Below are 18,849 nucleotides of genomic sequence, written 5' to 3'. Positions count from 1 at the left end.
ATACATTGCAAAGAACTGTTTGAATCTATCTTTAAAAACGGTTTAGATATATCGGTTTTAGTACAATCCTGCATTGGGTATATTTTTTTCAAATTTGGACCCCCCAATTTTTTTTTTCAAAATATTTTTATTTCGTTGAGTTGCCACAGCTATGAGCTCTCTACATATAAAAAAATTAATATTTTACACCAAATAGGAAAAAAGTTTAAAAAAATACCATCCTCTCCCCTTAATTCAGTCTTGAGGAAGATGAAGTGAAGAAGGAATATTTGCAATTACCACTTAAGTCATATTAAAATGGTTAACTACTTAGGTGAACAATCCACAAATATTATGAACTACAGTAATTGAAATCTTTAAAACTTTAAGTTAATTCTAATAGTCGATTACAATAATTAACTTGTTCACTAATGGTTTAACCTAATTAAAATTAAAATAAAACAAAACTAGAGCAAAGACTGCTTAGTGTACTAACGCCTAGGTGTTCAGATAACACAAAATATAGATGCACCCGTTGTAGATTCCAATGTCGCTCGGATGTGTCCATTTTCATTGTTTTAGAGAGGAATCTTTCAAATTTAACAGGTTCATAACACTTTTAAAAAATTTTATGTAGCAGGTACTGCAAAGGAAACTTTAAATCCAGATAATTAATAGAAAACAGCTAAAAAATAACTTTAAAATTGGCACTTCAGTAATCATGAGTTGCACTCATAGTGCACACATGTTTGATATAATTAATACAGATACTCCGATCGACCATCGGAAACGCTAAAGAATGATAATGGAATGGATTTCGGACGAAATGATGTTAATTCCTAACGTGAGAAAACGGGAGAATTTGTAGAAAACTTCCTATGCGATCTTGCGCCGTAAGTGCCATGATGGATAGCTGAACTGATTAATTGTTTATGATTATAAATTGAATTAATCTAATTGATATTAATTGTACAAATTTGTATAGCTTAATGAAAGTATGCTTGTAAATTGAATTAATCTGCTTACTTTGTATTTTATATGTTTGTATAGTTTTGGCCGATGAATTGTATATGCTTTAAATTGAATAGTAATCTTTATAGCTCTATTGATAAATTGTTTGTGTTTGTAATTTGAAGTAGTTTGCATGATATGTATTATCAACTTCTGTATATCACAACTGATTGAATTGTTTATGACTTAAATTTAATTAACTTACTTGTTTTGTATTATACATATAGGTCAACTGATGAATGATCGTTTGCGTTTGTAAGTTTAATAATCTGATTGGCTATGTATTGTATATTTTTAGTAGAGCCATCGATGTAGTTCAGTCGGCAGATTCGCTGGGCTGCTGATCCGGAGTTGCGTTCGGGCTTGGGTTGGATCCCCCTTTGGTCTCAATGAATGGTTTCTTCCGAGGTTTTCCCCAGCCGTGGGACTGAAGCCGGATGGTCTATGGCGAGTCCTCGGCATAACTTCATTTCCCCCTTTGATATGATTACCTGGTTGGGGTTTTCCGAGGTTTTCCCCAACCAAAAGGCAAGTGCCGGGTAATCTCTTGGCGAATCCTCTGACCTCACCTCACCTCATCACTGTAGAAAATTACTACATTGTAAAACTGTAAAAATTGTAAAATATTGTAAGAAATTGTAAAAATTGTAATTGTAATATTGTAAAATTTTGACTTGTTTCCCATCTTAAAGCTTCATTGCTCATGTAAGATCTATGGAAATGAATGAATGAATGAATGAATGAATGAATGAATGAATGAATGAATGAATGAATGAATGAATGAATGAAATGAAAAATTCCTGGGCTCGAACACGAACAACCTGCGTACCAGACCGGAAGTCTATGCGTTCCATAATGTCTGACAGGCGACGTAAACATTGTCCGCAGAGGAAGGGAGAAAGATAATTGCTGAACAACCAATGGCAGAGGTCACATTCCACGCTTATATTCAAGTTGGGTGGTATGAAACGTTCTACCTCCGCTCAACTTCAAGATAAGCCTGGAATGTGATGTCTGCCATTGGTTGAATAGCAATATTATCTTTATCCCTTTCCCTGCCGGCTATGTTTACGTCGCCTGTCAGACATTATGGAACATAGACTACTCAACCTCATAAGGGTTCTTCAATGAGAATACAGCATATAATTCGTGGTAACTAGTCTTGTTAGACTGTGATGATATTTGCGTTGTAAGATGTGCCCTCTAGCGAGAAGTAGAATGATCTCCGAAGTGCTCGAAGGGTGAACTATTTGACATTAACCCTTAAAATTTATTTTTTTTGTGTGTTTTGTATAAGTATTGGCAGTTATACTCTTCTGCATTGGGAGCTATGTGCTTCTAGATTAGTTTCTTTTCAGTATTCTCCTGTGTACAATTTAGAAGCGAGATTTTTATCTCGTGTTTGTTAGGGGCGACATATCATGCTGACAACGCGACAGTACTATGTGTATTGTTGAAATTTTCCGAAATGGAAAAAATAAAAACCGGAACAAAGGCAAATGCCTCGAAAAAATGTACAGAAAAAACTGTTCTTAATGGAAAACCATGGGGAAATGTCAGGTTTCATATCAGGGAGGTTACTAACAGTATTTTGTTTTTGCAACTAGAAATGTCTACACAATGGCCAGCATTAAAATGTTCACATATATGCCGACATATCAAACGCATCTCCCCTTTTCCTCGGTATCTACGTCATGGTAGGGCTTCCCCCACGTAGCAAAAGGGGAGAACTTCTCATTACTGTACTTCAACAGATATACAATGCAGCTTTATTTGTTACCTAAAATGCAAGTTTAAAATCTCGGAAATTTAGAATTGAATGTTTGTTGTATGAATAATTCTTAATTAATTCACTCTGTAGATATATACAGCAATCATTGATGTTTTATTTTAACTCATGGCTGTAATAAAACACATAATAGCTAATATAAACATCTTCAAGTAACTTTAGTAGTACATTGTTAAACGATAGTGTCAACTGCTGAAGTAGTATTGGCATTGACCAATAATAAAATAGCCTATGCCAGATCCCACAGAAAATTGTACTAAACTGCACTTTTTTGTCTACTTACTGTGTAAAATTTATCAATCTCTTACACCCGCCCAACAAATTATAAATTCTCGGAAATGACACTAATACGTGTACATAATAAGAAACTGACAGCGTGGAAATTAATGTTTCTGTATAACACTAATAGAACCGTTGAGCAAAGTAAACATATTACATTTTTCCGACAATACAACAAAATTCTTCTTCTCATTCTTTACGAAACCACCTCTCACTGCTTTTACTGCTTGTAGAGACAGAGTTTGTAGAGCGACATGATACCGCCACTGCTTTTTCTTCAGTACGTGAACGAAACACACAGCAATGTACAGAAAACTCCTCGTACCCGTTTGAATGTCTGTGATGTAATCACGACGCCCGCTTTGGTCACCGCTGCTGTATACTGTGACCGTAAGACGACTTTGACTGCATATGTGGTCTTGGGTGGAAGTTCACTAGTAGAAGGGGTGGGAGTGAAGTACATTCATAAACTCAGGTACAATAATAATTGAAGTAAAAATAAAATGATGTCCCTGTACTACTGCTTCAGTCAAAATAGAATGCAAACTGACTAGCCCACACTCGTACATGATTACAACAGAATCTTAATTACCTTACTGACTTGCGAATGCACTCATTTTTTCTCAATTAACTTACTGTAGATATACGAGAGCCTATCAAATAGTCACGTGACAAACATAAATTGTGAGGAAGTTGTAGGCAGACGGGATTGTTAGAAAATCTGCAATCAATCACGGAGAAACAATCAGTCAAAGCAATATGCGCCGGCACGCTAACTTATCTAATTTCATTCGCTCATCGCTGCTCGTACATATGAGCTATTACAAGCCTGGGCCGTAAGCTTCATCAATATCGTCGCATTTGCACACGTTGCCGCATCAGACAAGTGTCCCTCCCTCTCTCAACACACCATCACCATCATCAGCGCCACCTGTCAACGTCACTTTACACGACCATCTTTAATCCTTGTGTGTCTCACCCGGTCATGAGCTCGTAAACTGTTATAGGTTGCCCAAAAACTTAAGCAAATTTCCGCTTTGACGACTAACACAGTGTATTGGAGGGTTTATGGAGCTTCTATTTGTTTACACCTATATAACAAGTATTTAGACTTAATTATAGGAAGGAATGTGTATGGTTAATAGGTTAACTGGTACTGCGTAGAGAGGGATAGAGATATAGATTTATACAGAATGAACCGTAAGTAATGTCAATAATTTCAAGGGGCTATACTTTGAGATATTTCAAACAAAACTTTTGGTCGTTTCTACATCTTTTCAGACATAATCTTTTTGTATGAAATATTTCATAGCGTGTTTTGGAAAAGCCATGATTTAATTCCGAATATGCTCGGTCAATTTAAGAGAGCAGGGTATTATAATAATAAATGACTGAACGAATTTCAGTTTTGCCTTTAAATATGCAGAAATTTGTTCTTAACAAATGTAACATTTTAAAATTCTCTTTTTTTTTTCAGAACGAAAATTACATTATTTGAGCAGTTGGGAGCAGAAGTGGTGTAGGCCTAAGTCAGAAATGAGTATTTTTTTAGCTGGGTATTTAACGACGCTTTATCAACTACGAGGTTATTTAACGTCGATGAGATTGGTGATAGCGAGATGGTATTTGGCGAGATGAGGCCGAGGATTCACCATAGATTACCTGGCATTCACCTTACAATTGGAGAAAACCTCGGAAAAAACCCAAGCAGGAAATCAGCCCAAGCGGGGAACGAACCCGCGCTCGAGCGCTACTTCAGACCGGCAGGCAAGCACCTTAACCGACTGAGCCACGCCGGTAGCTGAAATGGGTAATGAGGGTTAAAGTAAACATTCTGTAAAATACGGCGCAAAGTAGCAATTAATATTCAATTTATTTAAAATAATAGTAGTCAGTGGATAGCGCGAAGGGCATATTAATTGCTACTTTGCGCTGTATTTTACAGAATTTTTACTTTTAAAACCTCGTTACCCTATTTTGACTTACAGCACTTCTGCTCTGAAAGGCTCATTTGTTTGTTGACCAAGTATACTGGGAATTAAATAAATGGCTTTCCCGAAACACACTATTCTAATAAAATAAAAATTGTGAGGTGAAAAAATGACCTAGGGCGTATAGCAATAAAGGGGTATTTTGCTCTTTACAGTACAACTAAACCGACGAATACAGGGTTGTTTCCGATCTCTGATAACGAATTTGAATGACGTCATGTGTGTTAGGAATCATACCGACAGTTGAATTGCGGCGAGAGGTGACAGACCAGCAGTGAGTGATTTCATAATCAGAGTGCACGGTGTATCACAGTAGCAATGCCCAAGAAAATCGAGCCTTTTTGGGAGGGGTACATAACAACTCTTTCTCGATGCCTAGTACAGTTACGTGAAAAACATAGGAGCCTAAAAAGAATGGGGTTTCGTTATTTCCAAGAAAGGCGTCTTGTGTGTACCTAAAAAGACTGGCAAAGCTCGGATAGAATTAATTCCAGAGTGGAAAAAGCAAGCAAATCCACCTCCCGTCACAAGTCGTCGCACTCCACGAAATGATAGAAATTAATTCCATTCTAGCTTTACCAGTCTTACTAAGTATACAGAAGATGCCTTTCTTGGAAATAACGAAACCTAGTTTATTGCAGGCTTCTTTTATTTTCACTTAACTGTAATTGGCATCGGGAATAGTTGTGTACCCCTCCGAAAAAGCTCGATTTTCTTGGGAATTTCTGCTGTGAATCGCCGTGCACTCTGATTATGAAATAACTCACTACTTGTCTGTCACCTCGCGCCACGGTTCAGCTGTCGTGTGACTCCTGACTCACATGATGTCATTGAAATTCGTTATCAGAGATCGGAAACAACCCTGTACTCGAAATATTATTCCAATATTTAGCCTATGTCATATTTTTCTTTGAATTATTACTAAATTCGACACAGAGAGGGAAGCTTCTTAGTCTACGTTCTTCTTCCCCATACACGCAAGTAGGTTTCTCAAGTTATCGAATGACCTACCCGTTGTCATTGTTCAATATCTCTTCTGTTTGCTACCGAAGCCATATATTCCTCTCAATTCAAGAACATTTAGAACCATGCGGTAGAATACCAGATTATGAATTATCAGACTTGCTACTTCGTATACGCTACTCGAAAACTTTAAATATGGACATAGACAAAACTGCTAATTAAAACGCCCACGCTATCTTCCACCTACTCCTCGTCTGCAGTTCAGTGTTACTTCCATATATGGCGAGTTACCTTCATCGATTGTACACAAAATTGGTGAAGACAAGTAGCTGATTTTCAGTAAAAGGACTTCATTTATTTTTAAAGCGAAACTTTTAAGCTCAAATGTCAAATGAATATAATGTCACGCAAATTTCAATATCTAAAATTAGTTACTTAACATCGTCAATGGGTTACGTCACACTTTTCTGACATCACTCGCTTAGCAACGGATGAGCGTTAACGCTTATGCTCGAGTGTAAAATGAATAAAACGTTAAGGCCTACGTACGAAAATATAAATATCCGATGTCATTTGTTTAACAACGGCAACGTTTTCGTTAAATAAACCATAATTTAAATTCCTTTAATTTATTCTTTTTAATTCGTTATACAGGCTGAGAGGAGACCGATGCATCAAATTTAAGGTGATTCTACATGTTAAATATAACAAAACTTTTATCATACTTTCCTTCGAAGAAGCACCATTAAGCAGGAAAAAAATAGTCTTTTCACAAAATTTTCAGAGCTTTTTTTTGTGCAGTAATGGCCCTAGAGAAATGGCTGACGGCTATACTCGCAGATAGGTAAGAATAATCTGAACCGTTAATGACTTTAATTTTTTTGCAAATTAAACCGTTTAGACATGAATTTAAATTGAATAGTAGCGAAAATCGTTGATTACAATGCAGCGCATAGACCAGGGATGAGACGATATTAGCTCCCAATCGCGGTAGAAGAGCTCGACCTTGATCACGGGCGCATAGCGCATCCACTGTAACGTAGACAACAGGGATGTACATGCACATGCAGCGAATAAAGGCAGCAATTATTACAATAACTTGCGTTACTAAATTTCTGGCTATGTAATAGGGCTAATTATTCAGTTATTTAATATACATGTACATATATAAACAAATCGCAATAGGAAGGGTATTTTAGGAACAAAAAGCGAAATAGGGAAAGTTAATTGTATGTAAACCATTTTCTTGTTAAAAGCAATTATTTATTATGGAAATACTTCACTTCATTGGTTAGGAGAAACTAATAGGATCTACCTGCTCGACGTGTGTGATCTCTAAGTACTTTTGAGTATCTGTTGAAAAAATAATAACGACAATATTGATTGTATGATTGTGAAAATGTAGTCCTTACTCTCCAGTCGTGATTATCTAATGAGTTTTCTTAGAGTGATTTGTGAGATGCACGTAAAAAAAATTGATTAAATTAAGATATTGAGAGCCATCGTAATTTTTGGGGTCAATCATTTAAGGGGATATGTATGACTTTTAAAACTTCCACACTTTTCAGCCAAAAATTTGTGAAATTTAAACTATATAAACAGATCTATAATAATATCTGTACAAAATTTGGTGCAATTAGGTCTAATAGTTTTGAAATTATATTTTTAAGTATATTTTATATTGACGTTACTACAAAAAGCTCCTTGCATCAAAGTTTTCAAAATGTTTAGTTCATATTTGCTCAAAATCTTGAAAATAGTTATTGGAATAAAAGTGAATTGGCTTTTTGAGCTTAGTAATAGTATAAGTTAAAGTGCAATCAAAGTTAAAATATTATTTCTAAATTAAAGAAACACGTAGTCTAATAAAAGTAAATATCCAGAAACAAGCAACAAATAAAACATCAACAATACATTTAAAATAAAGAAATAAAAGGCATCTAGATACAATCTACTGACCCAAATCTAAATTAATTTATCTTCGATGTCAATTCCGAAATCAATTTATTTCTCTCCTCTCCTGAATAATGCCTATATATATTTTTTTAATGTTGCGTCTCATAATGCCGTTTTATGTTGCTTTTTTGCAAATGATATATTTTTTACACAAACACTGAACTTCATCACCATGTTCGAAGCATAAATGTTCCGCTTGCTAGATTATTGCAGTAGCCGTGATGTTGCAAAATTGTTCATAGAAACATATCTATTTCCTCTAAACCAGTGATTGTAAAAGAAAAAATGTATTTAGATTTTTAAAATCTCTCCTCATGATCTATTACCAGTTTCATTTTAGTGCAGAAGTTACCATCTGTCACTATATTGTTTACACCCTTTGTTCCTAAATAGGGAAAGTTTTTCGACTGCACAGTAGCATCGCTGTTGTAAATCGGTGCGAAATTGTTTGATAAGCTGCCACTAACATTCTCATCACTGTACAGTACAATAGGATTCTGTAAGAGATTATCCATTTCAACATATGCCTCGCATTGTGTATAAATACACCCTATAACATGAAGAGATTTCTGTATCGTAACGTTGACAATTTTAGAAATACTGGGTAGTATGCTCTTTGATAAAACAGGCAAGACTAAAACTCGGCAAAAGCTTTGCCAGATCCTTTCCGGCATACGGTGTGAAGTCTGGACAATTAAAAAGAGAGATAAAACGCAGGAATGACGCCCTTGAGGCGAACATCAGGTTATACAGAAAGAGATCACAAAGAATGATGAAATGATTCGAGAACTGGAGATAGAACATGTAATAAAATACATACGGATACAGAGAAAGAATTAGATATACCACTCAAAAAGAACGAGCAGACAAAATGGAAAACAATTGCTGAGGTACCGAGCAAGAGGAATATCAATTACTTGGCTCACCGGCTAAACGATGGATCGGAGCAGTAATAGGATATATAGCCGCCTATTATTTGTCTGATATAACAGTGCTGCTATAACAGAAGGTTGGAATTTTTTTTGAAACAAGCCACACGATTAACTGAAAGAAACATGCGCATGCTCCATGTTAAATGATGTATATGAGTTCACGCATCATCTACGGTCGTAAGCGATCCATTATCATCAGGTCACATCTATTCTGTTACCCTTTTATATCAATACACTGTGTCCCGCTTAGAGGGATCGAGAAATAAGTGATAATTTCAAGTGTAAATAATGGTTTATTAACATACTTTTTTACATAACTTGATGTAAAAACTCTCCGAGTTTCGGAGCATGCTCAATGCAACTCGAAGTGTGCGCATTGAGTTCCTCTGCAGACATCTAAAAAGTATTCAACCTCCCGACAAATGTACTGTAGCATTTTTGGAATCAATGGCATTTAGCTTTATATTTTTTTAAAATATATTAGTTATGAAATACTTTAAATTTTTTTTTTCCTAAGTTTGCAATGTATAAAACTCATAAATATTCACAAATTAAAAATTTTTTGAATAGAATTATAGATAATACAGTTTTAGGTTTGTGTGCAAAATTTCATATTTTTACTCCTATTTGCTGCAGAGAAAAAAATGTGTATAAGCGTTGAAAAATGTAAGTTATGGAAAACGACGTTTAAAGTTATAGCACAGTCTAGTATATACAGTCGCGAAGCTCAGTACGTAGTAAATATGCAAATATTAGATAGTTGCTCACCACTAGGATCGCTAATATCGCCTCATTACAGGCAATGCAAAATAGTACCGTCACAGTCTATTGTTTCTAGCACCCTCAAAACTCAAGCTTCGTGACTGTATATAGTAGACTGTGGTTATAGTACTAGTTATCTACTATCTCACTTCACACAATACACTCAATGTTCTCCATATCCATAAAGAAGTAGTAAGCCACAGCCTTTCTAGCACTGGTAAGATAGTTTGCCTGTCTAAATTTCAAGAAAATTTCCATAACACAGAAATTCGAAAATGGCTGCTGAAAAGGAGAGTCGCACATTGCGCCGAGCTCTGGTATTTAAATTGTAAAGACCACTTAGGTCCTTCAGACACCCAATCTATTTCAGTATTCAATACGGAAAAGTATGTACTATTATTTATGACAGCAATAAAAAAGTGCACTTTGTCACAATTTCGCGTCTGTTTACTCTCAAGTACACAACCGTTTCTGTGAGACTGAAAATCGAATCCGGTTCCGTTAACGACAAAAGAATACCACGCCTAAAATATAAAACGTAACAAATATAGTGTATTAAATACTTTTATGCTCGACCATGCCGAAATGTAATTATACACCTGGTAGCAGTCCTTTAATGCATGTCATTAAAGTACACCTACTCTTTAAAGTACAGGTGTTCAGCCAATGACAACTCAGCTTACAGGTGTTCAGCCAATGACAAGTCAGCTTTGTACCGTTATAAAACCGCAAGTATCGATTATTCTCGGATATGCAATCGAAAGAGAATTAGCGAAAAGTCACGGAGGCTGGAAATTCAACACTGTCGCAGAAGGTTATGTTCTGTTACTATAATAATTAGCGTTAATTGTAAATAATATTGAAATAAATTCAATTTGTCATCTCGTTTTTCATTGTCGAATTCAATAATCAAGGTTATACCAAGTTTAACGGGATTACATCAAGGTCAATGACATTATTGTTCCTCGGAAAAAGTCAATACTTTCGCGTCTGCGCACATCTCACAATTCACGAGCTAGAACAAGTTCACTTCCGATCTTGTCAGATACAAATAAAATATATACATCTGAATAATTTGAAGTTAGAAATATGGTCGAGCATAAAAAGTCGTATGAAACTTGCCTATAATGGTAATTAAGACGCTCGTATGAATATTAAGAAACTCGCTTGCGCTCGTTTCATAAACATCCATACTTGCGTCTTAATTACTTTCATTATAGGCTCGTTGCATAATGTACTATAACGTAATTCTTGCACTTTTGTCTATGAAAGCGAACCACCGTAATCAGAGATTTACTATCAATTGAACACCGTTATAGAAGCTGAGACAAGTGTCGATTTCACTGAGGAAACGTCCTTAATTATTTTAATGGAGTGGGATTTGCAGGACACCCAGTGGTAACATCATGGCCAGACATATACTGCTGCCACCTCTCCCCCTTCTCTGGTCGCCAGATTTCAGCTCTAATTCCATGGCCTCATAATTTACGGTCACCGGTAAATTTATTCGATTACACGTAGCGATGGTCATCACGGTGATGGACCCTATCACATAGAGAGTGTAGGTGCTGCATGTCGGATTTCCAAACCAATAAATCGAAATTCTGTCCTCCTCATTTTTATATATATATGGATATGGATAGACGGGTGGAAAAGAAAAATGGTGCAGTTAATAAATACTCCTATTATATATTTTGTTTTGTGTCATACATTACTGAGACGGGAAATATTTTCTTTGCAGATATGGTAAAGGGATGCAGAGATGAGGCGAGATATTGCGACCTTGCTCTGTCTACGTATAACCTTATGTCATCTGCATACAAAACGCTAGGTACCTCATCTCTCACATAAACACCGGCCAGTAACGAGATGACCTATATTCTGTGCTTCATACGAAAGCTCGTATCAACTTCAAGAAATATTCATCATATATGACAGATGACGCTTTAATTTTATCCGCAATAATAATAATAATAATAATAATAATAATAATAATAATAATAATAATAATAATAATAATAATAATAATAATTCATGTTCGGTGTATGATGTTGATAATTCTAATAATAATAATAATAATAATAATAATAATAATAATAATAATAATAATAATGACAGTAACGACGTCTTAACATTTAAGTAAGGGCAATTATTAATGATTTTCTATCGTAGCGAAGTCTGGATAATTGTAAAGTGAGTCAGAATGTGCGACGAAATTAAAAATTGTACAGCGCATGTATTTTGTCAAGACACTCGCGATGTGCAGTAGGGGAACAACGTTTCTGTGCAAGGAGTAGGAATAGAAGGGAAGGTCGGGCGTGTGTCTGCCAAGTTCAAGGTAAAGGCTAACTTATTCCCCTATAATTCGTAAGTAGACTCATCTGATCTTGTGCGCAGCTCTATAGGAAGAATGGGGGACTGTCTTGACAAAAATGCATGAGCTGTATTTAATTAGATGGCAAAGAACTATGGATATAGAGTATGGTATTTAGGCCTATAGTACTGACCAAAATTTGTCAACCTTTTCAACTATGAGGACTCTCTTTTTCTCCATTTCAGGCCCTCTCGCCCATGGTGGAGAATGTAGAAAATAGTAATGTAAAATTCAACGTGAGAGAGGGAAAAGATCGACAGAATTTTCCTAGAGACTTCTACCAAACACAGGGTTATATTATGCACCGTAATTATAATTATTGTAGATTTATTTGAAGGGTTCAGAGCCATAGTGGGCCAAGCGCCATTTATTAAAAACGGAGAAAGCAAAGGTTAAAGTTAAGTGAATATCATAGTTTAATGAAGATTGACATATCATTTAGTTTTAATGTTTATACTTTACATTACTTCCTATATGTTTCCATTGAAGTATGGTATTAACTTCATTTTAACACTTGTTTTCTACGGTTTTAGTAAATGACACTTGGCCCACTATGGTTCTGAATCCTTCATTTTCCTTCCGAAGCAAAGCATACGAGCAATTTTTATCGCTCTTTAAAATTTCTCGTCCTCGATTGATCTTAGGAATTTCGGATCTAATAGCAATAATGATAGACTTGATATCGATATTTTGCATAAAAATAGACGCAGTAAAGTGTCAGTTTCATTAGTAAGAATTTAACTTATCCTCCGTACACACACAAAAAAGGCACTTCGTCTCTTAGGAGCAGGAGTTCTTTGGCAAAAAGGCAAAAATATTGGCAACAGATCTGAATTGACAATAAAGCCTAACACCTGCACGATGATTATACAAGGGTTATCCCAAAAACAATGCACTGTATCTCTTAAAGCAATCACCTTAATTACAGTACAACATTGCTTTTCATTTTTCAACATTGGTTTTGGCATAATTTAAAATTAAAATGTAATTTTTCCTAATGATCTCCATTAGTTTTCCGTTATTTGGAAGCAGTACTCGTATATGCGCACGACAAAACTTTGAATCTACGCTCCTGAGCCGTTCTCTAACAGTATCATAAATATACATCTGAAGGTCCAGGTCTGAACTGTGTGGAGTTAGCGTGGCAACACTGTCCATCCAAGATTTTTTTATCAACTGCTCTGCGGCTGGACGTTATGTGGCAAGAGAACACAATGTAACCTAAAATTAATTTTTTTATAGTTATAAAATAGTCCTTGGAATTAATGGCGGTTCCTTATTACATAAAATCCAGGAGTAAATAGTTCTTTCGAGTCCCAGAAGTCTTGTCGGGACCAACACGCCAACTTTTACAAAATTCTGCATAAATTTTCCTCCAGAAGACAGCCAGCGAATAAATAAGCTAATCTGTTTTTCAATTTTGAAATTATAGACTTAATAATGATAAACCAAAAGAATAAGTTACTTATGTATGATTCTGACTTTGACGCCGGAGAGAGTGACAGATGAGAAACGGTCCTGCTTAAAAAATACTCTGGTCGAGGAACGAGCAGAACTCAACAGTCTAGTATCGTGGTTCATTAGCTTTGGATGTGTTACGGCTGAAAATGATCTATTCCCATATTTTAAAAAGATGGTAAAATGAATGTAAACTTATAGTTCGATAAATCGAACGAAAACCACAGCAAAGTAAAAAGAGTGTACTCATTACACGTTTCAAGATATCTACCTCTTCCAAAACAGAGTTGCAGAGCTCATAAGTGAATAGCGTAAGTAGTAGCAATAGCAATTACATGTGTAGTAATGTTGGTAGCAATGTGATCCTTCAGATCATATTATATTTTTCTGAAGATGAAGCTAATATGCAGTTCAGAAACGTTGGGAATTTTAGGTTCCAGTACACTGTGGAATAACAAAACTCTGCTTCTGAACGAAACACCATAAAAATCCTAAAATCTCATATGAATGAAAGAATGAATGGCCTATTCCAATTGGTTACGTGGAACAACATATACTTTAACTTTTGTTCTAGCACATTAAAATCTGACGATGTCACTTTTGAGAAAAAGTTCAGACTAAAAAAAAAAATAAATAAAAAAAAACAGAAGCTTGTGAAATTATTAGAAATATTTTGGCTTAAAATTTTCGACATCCTGGGAATTGGAAATAAATGCATAAAATAAGGTTGGATGTTTATAATCAACTCACATTTTAAAACCACGTGTTCAAAAATGAATCCTATTTTGCCCCAGTTTAACCAACTGACCACAATTGGGCTATGCGTCAGGAACTAATGAAATATAATTTGCATACTCACATTACTGCAACACAAAGTCAACGTTAATTACATTTAGAATTAACTTTGACTCACGTCTATTAAAACAATTTTATGGTTTGAGTGGAATGGACTTCACAAATATTCAGAACATGAATTTGTATGCAATATGTGCTTGCTTTCGCTTTGGTAATTTTGGAATGCCATTGAGAGCTACTCTGATGTGGGAAGAGCCAGTGGTTTTGCTCTACTGTTTAGAACTTGATTATTAGTGACTCTTTTGTGGCAGGAGCTCGATATTTGAACCAGGTGTAATGGATGGAATAAAGCATCAAAGAAATAATGTCAAATAATGTAGTCTTTGTCTCACATAAAGTGATTAGAAATATTTTAATACAATGTCAGACACTTATTAATGTAGTTCCCGAGTGAATGATCTGTGTGTTGAAATGTATGCAATTCCTTCAACACTTCTCAACTACCTGTCGATTTTATCTTCAAACATATAGTTATGTTGTTTGATAACTAAATCGTTAACCTACTTAGGGCCGAATTCATAGGCAACAGTTATCGCAAGGAAACCCTTAAGCAGTTTCTTATAATCATTTCCAATTCATAAATCCCACTTAAGTGAACACTTATTCAAATAAGGTAGCTTGTCAGCTTACTCAAGTGTTTCCTCATAGTAGTAGTAATTATTTATTTAACCTGGTAGAGATAAGGCCGCCAGGCCTTCTCTGCCTCTCTACGAGGGGATTACAACTATAATATGAACAATAAAATTACAATAAATATTAAATTTACAATTACAATTACAATAAAAATTAAAGTACGACAAGATTACCTGATTAATGAAAGCTAGACATTTTATCATAGAAGTTAAGAACAAAGAATATTTTTGTATTTACTGAATTACAAATTAAAACTAGAATAACAAAATTCTATAGTGATGAAATTACAGGATTGAAATATTTTGTGATAGATTAAGAGAATTATTTACAAGAAACCATGTCTGAACGAGTCTCAATTACTGACCAAGTGCCTGGTAAGTTTGCGTTTGAATTCAATTTCATTTCGACAGTCCCTGATGCTAGCAGGTAACGAATTCCAGAGTCTTGGTAGGGCTATTGTGAAAGAGGATGAGTATGAGGAGGTGCGATGGGATGGTATTGTTAGTATTGTTTCATGGCGAGAGCGTGTGTTCAGATTGTGGTGGGAAGAAAGGTAAGCATTGCATTGTAATCAGCTGATTCAATATACAATGGATGATGATTTTGATTCTGATGAATTTATTGAGTCCTATAATGAAAATAAAAATGTGTTTCGGCAAAACAAAAGATGTATCACAGATATGGAAAATCCTTTAGAGATGTACAATGACCAACAATTTCAGAGGAAATACCGTTTCGACAAGAACACTGTTGTGGATATTCAGGTGTCTCTCATTGAAATTAACAATACAACCATGAGGCTTACCGATTTCACCACTGCTGACGATGCTGGTTGCTTTCAGATTTTATGCTACAGCATCATATCAAGTAGGTTGGAGTGGTACATTTTCGAAAAGCATTCACGTGTTATTTGCATTTTAGTTTGTATTCTACTCAAGAAATAAGCTGCTTAAATTTGCGTAATTATAGCACTTCCACTTTTTTTACCATTAAAATAACTGAAAAAAATTAAAATGATTTACTTACAGAAATATTTCCGGAGTTTTCATTAAACTCAACTGCAATTTTGTGCCATGTGAATTTCTTCTTTTGGAGCAAAAGTTGTCAGATTTTTTACTTTCGACGATATCTCTATATGTCATAATTAGTTCTCTTAACTCTCTTCTTTCTTCTCCTGTAAAATGCTTTCTGACATTTGTATATTTTCAGTTCTATAATATTTATTTCTGTAAATATGCCGATTTAACCATTCGAAGGCGCTAGAAAACAATTTAATGTAGGAAAGTGCCCGCGTCTAGTCATGTTGTCATATTTCTTTCGATGTCAAAGAGAATGCTCAGTGCATATGAAAGAGTAGCGTCTCTGCATTACGATCTGAAATAAGTGCTAAGGAAAAGCTTATTACTTAAGTGTTTCCTCATTTTATAAGTGACGACTATGAATTCGACCCTTAGTGCGTAATACTAGTATAGCAGTGTGATGTTGAACGAGATGTGAGGAAATGGAACCTGACATAAAAATGAAATAATGAATTTTTATTCAATATAAGATACATCGGCGAAAATAACTCAATATAAGATACATCGGCGAAAATAACTTCGTATAATTACTGATCTTTTAAAAGACGTTACAGTCCACAAGTAGATAATTATGTTTCCAGTTTCTACAGTATATTGAAATAAAATTCATAAAAAACCATTACCTGGATACGTATTCAAGGATAATAATTATACAGGATACATAATTCACTGACCTTAAAAAAATAATAAAATAAATAACAAACTCCCGTGCGGAAGTAAGTTTCAGGAATAAATTAGCAATGTTCCGATGCAACATCCATTTCGTCCTTACGAAAAAAAAATAATAATGAAGTTTGGTTGTAACAAGAGCAAACATGACATTTCCTGTGTTTAATATACGGCTGTATTTATTTTGTTGACAAAACAACAGAACAATACCCAATGCCAACATCAGATATAGCCAGAGCCTTCTTCAGTTACAAGCCGGAGCATGGGTACGTTTGGCAACGCTGAGTGGAGGCGGGAGATTCTAAAGTGATATTGATGTAATTGTGCTTGCTCATTACTTTCGTTGTACGTAACGTGTATTTTTTCAATATTACTTTATGCACAAAGGTAAGATCAGGATTCAGAGCAGTGATGTAAATTATTACGGATTCGAAAATAGTGTTTTATTACAATCAATTAGCTATACTTCAGAATACGGGGTAAGTAGGCTACTTACATACAAAGACTTCAACTTTAAATAAATAAATAAATAAATAAATAAATAAATAAATAAATAAATAAATAAATAAATAAATAAATAAATAAGATATTCCTTGCACCGAAAATAATAAAATCAATAATGCAATAAAAACTTAAGTTACCTTCAATTGAAACATTTGTGGCTAGTAAATTGACAATGTTTTGGCGCTTTATGTTATTTCACCTCTGACGTGAAAGGTCTAGGATATAATATAGAATTTAATTTCATGTGATTATCTGTCATACTTTTCTATAAATATTTCAGATGCCCAGGAAGCCAGTTTTAGTTTGAACCCGGCCAGTCACCATAACAATATTGTTATCCTAAATTATTTGTTGTAAACTTTTTAAAATATTATTTTCAATAAATATAACTGTAGAAAACAAACTAAGAATGTAAATTATGCAAATAAAATAAAAATGTGAACAGAGGACTATATTATAATAAAGTGTGAGGATGTAAATACGGTTAGGCCAAGTATAAAATCTATGAAAAAATGAAGAAACATACCTTCAACATAATACTTAACAAAACACATCATTAGCCTATTTATTAAGTATGTGCCAATTAGTTTAAACTCAGTGATGTTTAAATTCTGTAAATATGAAGTGAAAAGAAACATGTTTATAAGTAATTTATTACAAAATAAGTAATATTAATAAACAAACCTTGAAAACCAACAAAGTGAGTGTATGCATTTACAAATTATAGATAGTTATGTCATATAGCAGACAATCCGAATCTTCAACAAAACTGCAACATTTATGGGATCATAAAACAGCTGTTTACAATGAACTTGAAAATCAAGGCGTAACTTTATTGAAATAGCAGGCGAGACCCAACAATTTGGCTAGAATTCTGATACACCACAAACCACAAGTAAGACTATAAAAATGTAGTTTATACAGTATTTACTATTTAGAAGAATTGTCGATCACTTTGCCATTGTTAATAACTGTAAAAATTGCCAAAGACTGCAGCCATTTAATGTCTTGTTTTTATCACCAACACCCACTTAGTTTATAATACATCAACAATTAAGGTTTGGTATGACCGTGAACATAATTCCATTGACACACACTTATACTGTAACAATAATTTACATTGAAAATCGGCATCAGCACAAACACGTGTTCTGTACCGTAGGCCACCGCTTGACAGTTAATTACAGTGTTGCCGGCGTATGGCTCCGGCTTGTAACTGAAGAAAGCTCTGACATAGCACATCGTTCATCTATGGCTTGAGAATTAAAATCGGTCCGTGTTGATGACCTCATGTATATATAGAAACAAGTTCCAGATGCTTCTATTCAAATGTGAACACGGGATAGTTGTTTGTTTATGGTGCTTGATACTTCGTTTTTACTATTTGGAGCCTCAACTTGACATGAAGCACATAGCTTGAATCCTTTTTATAACGCGACAACAAATAATTCTTCACACAACGATGATGATAAGATGATAGAAAATACGTGAAATTATAGCACAGGAGACGATAGTAATTACTCAAGAAAACTAATTCCAGTTGAATTTTCCAGAATTTAAATTTCCAATATCCCACGCGAAAAATCGACCCTTCCTTCATTTAAGACATTTTCAC

Source organism: Periplaneta americana, chromosome 17 (genome assembly GCF_040183065.1).
Source record: "Periplaneta americana isolate PAMFEO1 chromosome 17, P.americana_PAMFEO1_priV1, whole genome shotgun sequence".
Classification (NCBI taxonomy): Eukaryota; Metazoa; Arthropoda; class Insecta; order Blattodea; family Blattidae; genus Periplaneta; species Periplaneta americana.
This window is presented reverse-complemented; position numbering follows the sequence as displayed.